Below are 5,172 nucleotides of genomic sequence, written 5' to 3'. Positions count from 1 at the left end.
TTTTTTTTTTTTAAATAAAATCATAACAAGGTAAATAAAAGTTAGAACCAAAAGACAAGAAAGAAATAAAAATTTAAAAGATAAGAAAAATGAAAAAAAAAAGAAGGCAAAGACAATTAGGATGAATAAAAAAGAAAAAGAGACAGAGAAACAGAGCAAGAAGAGAGAAAAGAAAAAGTAAAGATCAGAATGAGAGAGAAAAAAAAATGAAAACCAATAAAAAACAAAGAAGACGAGATCATTTTTTTATCATATTTTTTTTGTTTATCAAAATTAAACCCTTATTTGCATACAAGTCATTTATCTTATACTTTAGAAATTTCTTTTCGATTATCCTCTATATGGCTTATTTAATGAGATGTTTGATGAATATTCAATCTCTCTTTTATCATCTCTTTATACCTTGCTTCTTTCTCAACTTTTAACTGTTACATTTGTCTAACATATTCAGTAAGTTGAGTCATGTCATGATAGTGTTGATTTACAAGTTTCTTTCTAATTCCAAATTCTAATCCATTTATGGCAATTTTGACAATTTCAGAGTCTGGAACTGAAGTACAGCATCTATTTCTCATGTTTTTGAATTTAGCAAAATACTTATCAATTGATTCTCCGACATTGCGTTTGATAAAGAATAAATCATTTAAACTAATTCTTAATTCACTACGAAAAAATTGTTTATGAAAATCTTTTTCTAATTGCCTCCAAGAGTGAATTGAATTTGGTTTTAGATTAGAAAACCATATAAAGGCATTTCTTGTCAATGAGGAGGGAAAGAATTTCATCTTTAAATACTCATTTGATGCCACTTCATTGATTTTGACAGTATAGCGAGCAATGTGCTCTACTGACGATTCTTCATCTTCCCCAAAAAATATAGTTAATGACTTAGGAAACTTCTATCCCTCAGGTAATTCAGTTTGTTGGATAAATTTAGGAAAAAGAGACATAAACTGAGGTTGATTTGTACATCCAACACTAAATCCCAATCTTTTTAGAATTTGTTCAATCACTTGATTGACATCTTACCCCCCAATATTATTTTGCCCAAGTCTTTCCAACATATTATCAGCATTTTGACCATGTATAGATATATGAACATTATAATTAGGAATTGCTCCATCATTTTGGTTGACATCATTGAATCCTAAACCATAGTTGTCATTTTCTTTTGAATTTACCACAGTAGCAATTCTATTAACTTGCCTATTTAACTGTTCAATTCTAGTATTTGTGTTTTTTAAGAAAAGACTCAAAACCGTCACCATTTGATGAGTTAACATGTTTACTAGATCAGGTAGCTTTCACCCATCTGTTGCCTAATGTTTGCTAAAAATTCGACAGTTTGACTAGATTGATTAACAAGCATTGCTCCTGACCTGTCAGAAAATACAGGTCTAGAATTTTCTACCCTAATGGTGGATGTAGTAGAATTAGATGCACTGTTATTTCCTGCATTAATAGCATGTGAAAAATTTTGTTGTGACATGTGTGAGTCTGACACCCCAGAAACAGGTAGATTTGACATGCCATCTGGATTTTGATAAATAGGATTTTGAAAAGTTGAGTAGAGGCACAGGCAATCATTATGTCACCACGGAGGGACATACTCCGGTGGCAAGCCATATGGCGGCCACCCCATGGTATTTATGTGAGTTGCATTTAACCCTGTATGGGCATGACCAACGCCATCATGCCTCATTGACAGCAAGGTAGGCTCTGCGTTTGAAATCACAGGAGAATTTCCGGATTTATTTCCTCTAATCTCATCACTGAAAGTAGAAGAAGATGCTGCAGAAGTATTTGACATGTTACCTGACGCTGATTTCCTTGGCTCTGGACGCACGAACTTACCACTGCGCAACCACATGCAAATTTAAAAACTCCTGGTTTTTCTTTTGATAATTACAATCTATTGACAAGGTCCCACCGGGCGTGCCAATTTGTTTTACTCAAATTTTGTTAATGTTTAAAATAAAAATATGGGTATCTCAATGTCGCAATTGTAACGTTAAATAAAATTAAAAGGAATAAAAGTAATAAATAAACATATAAATGCAAGGTGCCGGTGGCAAAGTAAACTGTAGAAATTGAAAATTAAAAAGAAGATGAAGGAAGAAACATGAACGTAAAAGAGAAGAAGACGTAAAAGTAGAGAAATTTTATTAATAAAATCTGGGAAAAAAACAAAGTACAAGTGTTTGTGTTCAGAGGAATTACTTAAGATTCCCAATTTTTACTCTGTGATGTCAAGGGGTTGAGAGCGTTTTTGGGTTTTTAAGTGTTTTCCAAGAAGAACTGAACTGATTACAATGTTTTCCTAAAGCTCTATTTATAGACTAGCCTAAATTTTGAATTGCACTCGTAACTATTCCCGCACTTGTTTCCTACTGTCCTGTACCCTATTTTGTTTGACGCTCCTCCTGCATATAACACGTCCTATAATTCAGGTTTAATTCAAATTTTGAATAAAAACTGCTTCTTTACTAGTGAATTAGAAGCTTTCTCTAATATATTGAATCTGACTTCATAAGTTAATAATAATATTATCTTATATTTATTTACTTATCTAACTTGTAACTTGTAAGTACACTGTACACGACGGGAGTACCAACCTACCCCAGCGGCACCTACTTTGCAAATCATAACAAACAATGGGGATGCTATGAACTGAAGCAATCAAACTCAACTTCAATTCCCTCTTATTAACAAAAGTTTCATTCTTAATTTCTTATCCTTATTCTTATATATTACTTACTATAAGAAATACATGTATTGCAAGAAAAATACATTATACACTATGCACATATATTCCACTGCAAAACTTTATCATACACAGAAGTTCAGAAATTAATAATTAAAGCAGTGGAAATGGATCTACAATTGCAGGCAGTAGTTGAGTTGGTGGCTTCCACTTGATCATGGTGTAGGGTTATGCTCAACATGTTCCACATAACCTCTACATCTCTGTACCCACACATTTGTACATCATCTCTTAGCTTCAGCAACCCAACATCGCCGTTGTATTCAATCCCACCGCTGTGTCTCCCAACCCCTTCAAGAACATACCAATATGCTTAATTGTTTAATTCAAAATTAATAATGACAAGAGATTGTTAGAGATAGATAGAGGAGGAGCTAACTACCAGATTTGCGAAGCTTGATTCTTGTAGAGAGCGCACACCAAGTTCTTCTGATCTTATGCCACCAATCCATGTAGCGATGAGACAAAAGTGGTTAGGTAATTAATGTGCGAATGTCTTTATATATATGGTATGGTGGTGGTGGAGCAGAGAAGAGAGGCACCGATTAATAGTATATAGTATATGAAAACACGTTGTGCCAAGCGTCTTGCGGAGGTGCATTACACACTCCAGAATGTGTTAGTGTTACCAAGGAAGGGATTTGGCTTCCCTCTATTCCTATTATATATCCTACTTTAATTCCTTTCTTCCTAATTCATTCTTAGTATTATGGTAATGGTGGTGCCTAATAATAATATATTGGTTCGGCTGCTCTTGTCACATTCTATGAACCTCTTCAATAGTCCACGTTGCACGCCTACTCACATGACCATCCCACCTATTCAGCAGCCCACCTCTCTTTCATTTCAGGTTACCCCTTACTTTTACCATAAATAAAATTTAAAAAACGCTTTATTGACTTGTAAGTTAATTTGAGTACACAATTAGAATTAATTGTTTGTTTGGATTACAGTTTATAAATAGAAATTCGTGTAAAATTGAGATTGCAAATTTGATTTTAATGAAAAGTAAATTTATATTAAAGTAATTTATATTTGACAATGTTTATATCAAAATAGATCATAGTAAAATAAATGTTGTTTAAATTAATATTTTTAATATGTTTTTTAATATGTTATAATTTTTTATTATTATTATTTATAATTAATTTTTTTGTTTAATTTATTTTACTTAATAGAATTAATAAATTAAATTATAAAAATATATAATATCAAACAAATAATTAACAAAAAGCAAAAATAATAAATAATAGAAAAAAGTTCATATAAACAGAAAATAAGAATTTCATAAATAACATAATAATATGTATAAAAGATAAAATCGATAAAAGATAAATAAAGATTATAAACATAAGAGGAGTGCTACACATACAACTTAACAAAAAGCACGCTAGCCCATATACGATTTCCATAGCGTCTTTCGCGTTCTTCCTTCTTCTCCTCCTCTTTCTTCTTCTTCTCCTTCTTCTTCTTCTACTATTCTTCTTCTTCCTCCTCCATGAAAATGAGTTTCTTGTCAAATTTGTTCGATCTCATTCGTGCGTTTTCTCTTTACATTTTCATTCGTTGTTTTATTTGCGTTTATCATTGGTATTTTTGCTTTATTTTTTTTCTGAAATCAAGCTTTGAAATCGTGAAGATAATGGAACTTCAGAAATACACCCAAAAGATTACAAGAATACACCCAACCGATTACAGGAATTCAGCCAAACGATTATAGAAATACACCCAAAGGATTACAGAAATACACCCAAATGATTTAAAAAATACACCCAAAATTCGTTACCTTATGCATAATTTAGAACTCTTCCTCTTTCTCCTCCTCATCTTCTTCTTCTTCTTCATTTTCTTATTTCACATTCTCATAATTCTTTTTGGGAGAAAAAAATCAAACAAAGAAGAAAAAAATACATAATGTTGCAAAATCAAAAGAAGAATGAGGAGAAACACGACGATGAAGATGAAACACTTCAAAAACGAAGAAGAAGAAGCACAGAAAAAGAAGAAAAAGGAGAAGAAAAAGAAGAGGCATAGAAAAAAAAAAAAAAAAAAGAAATAAATGACTTATATGACTTGTATGGAAAAATACTTGTACATGAAGAATTTCTTTAAACATAATTTTAAATGTAAAATAATTTCTGGGTTTATGAATAAAAATTTTATCAAACAAAAACCGAAGCTTCCAAGAAATCTAAACTTAACACACGTGAGTAGCTCTACACAAATATCATCCAACTTGAATTAGTGAATGATTAACTCACTAACTAGTAAAATAGTAATAATTAATTTTCTTTTGAAACAAAACACACGGATTCTAGTTGACTTTATTGAACGTACACACACGTAGACTGGCAGGCCAAGATACCAGTTATTTAATTGTTAGAAAAGAAAAAAAAAAAAAACCCGCG

The 5,172-nt window shown here is 31.5% G+C and overlaps 1 long non-coding RNA gene across 1 annotated transcript; it reads right to left on the bottom strand.

The window, feature by feature from the left end:
* LOC107642978 lies at positions 2,673-3,398 on the bottom strand. The gene is made up of 2 exons (XR_001620723.2): positions 3,147-3,398; positions 2,673-3,055 (listed from the first exon to the last, which is right to left on the bottom strand). It is a non-coding gene; the product is annotated as an uncharacterized LOC107642978 (long non-coding RNA).

Source organism: Arachis ipaensis, chromosome B01 (genome assembly GCF_000816755.2).
Source record: "Arachis ipaensis cultivar K30076 chromosome B01, Araip1.1, whole genome shotgun sequence".
NCBI lineage: Eukaryota > Viridiplantae > Streptophyta > Magnoliopsida > Fabales > Fabaceae > Arachis > Arachis ipaensis.
The sequence above is the reverse complement of the archived record's forward strand: the minus strand, read 5'-3'. Positions and strand labels throughout refer to the sequence as shown.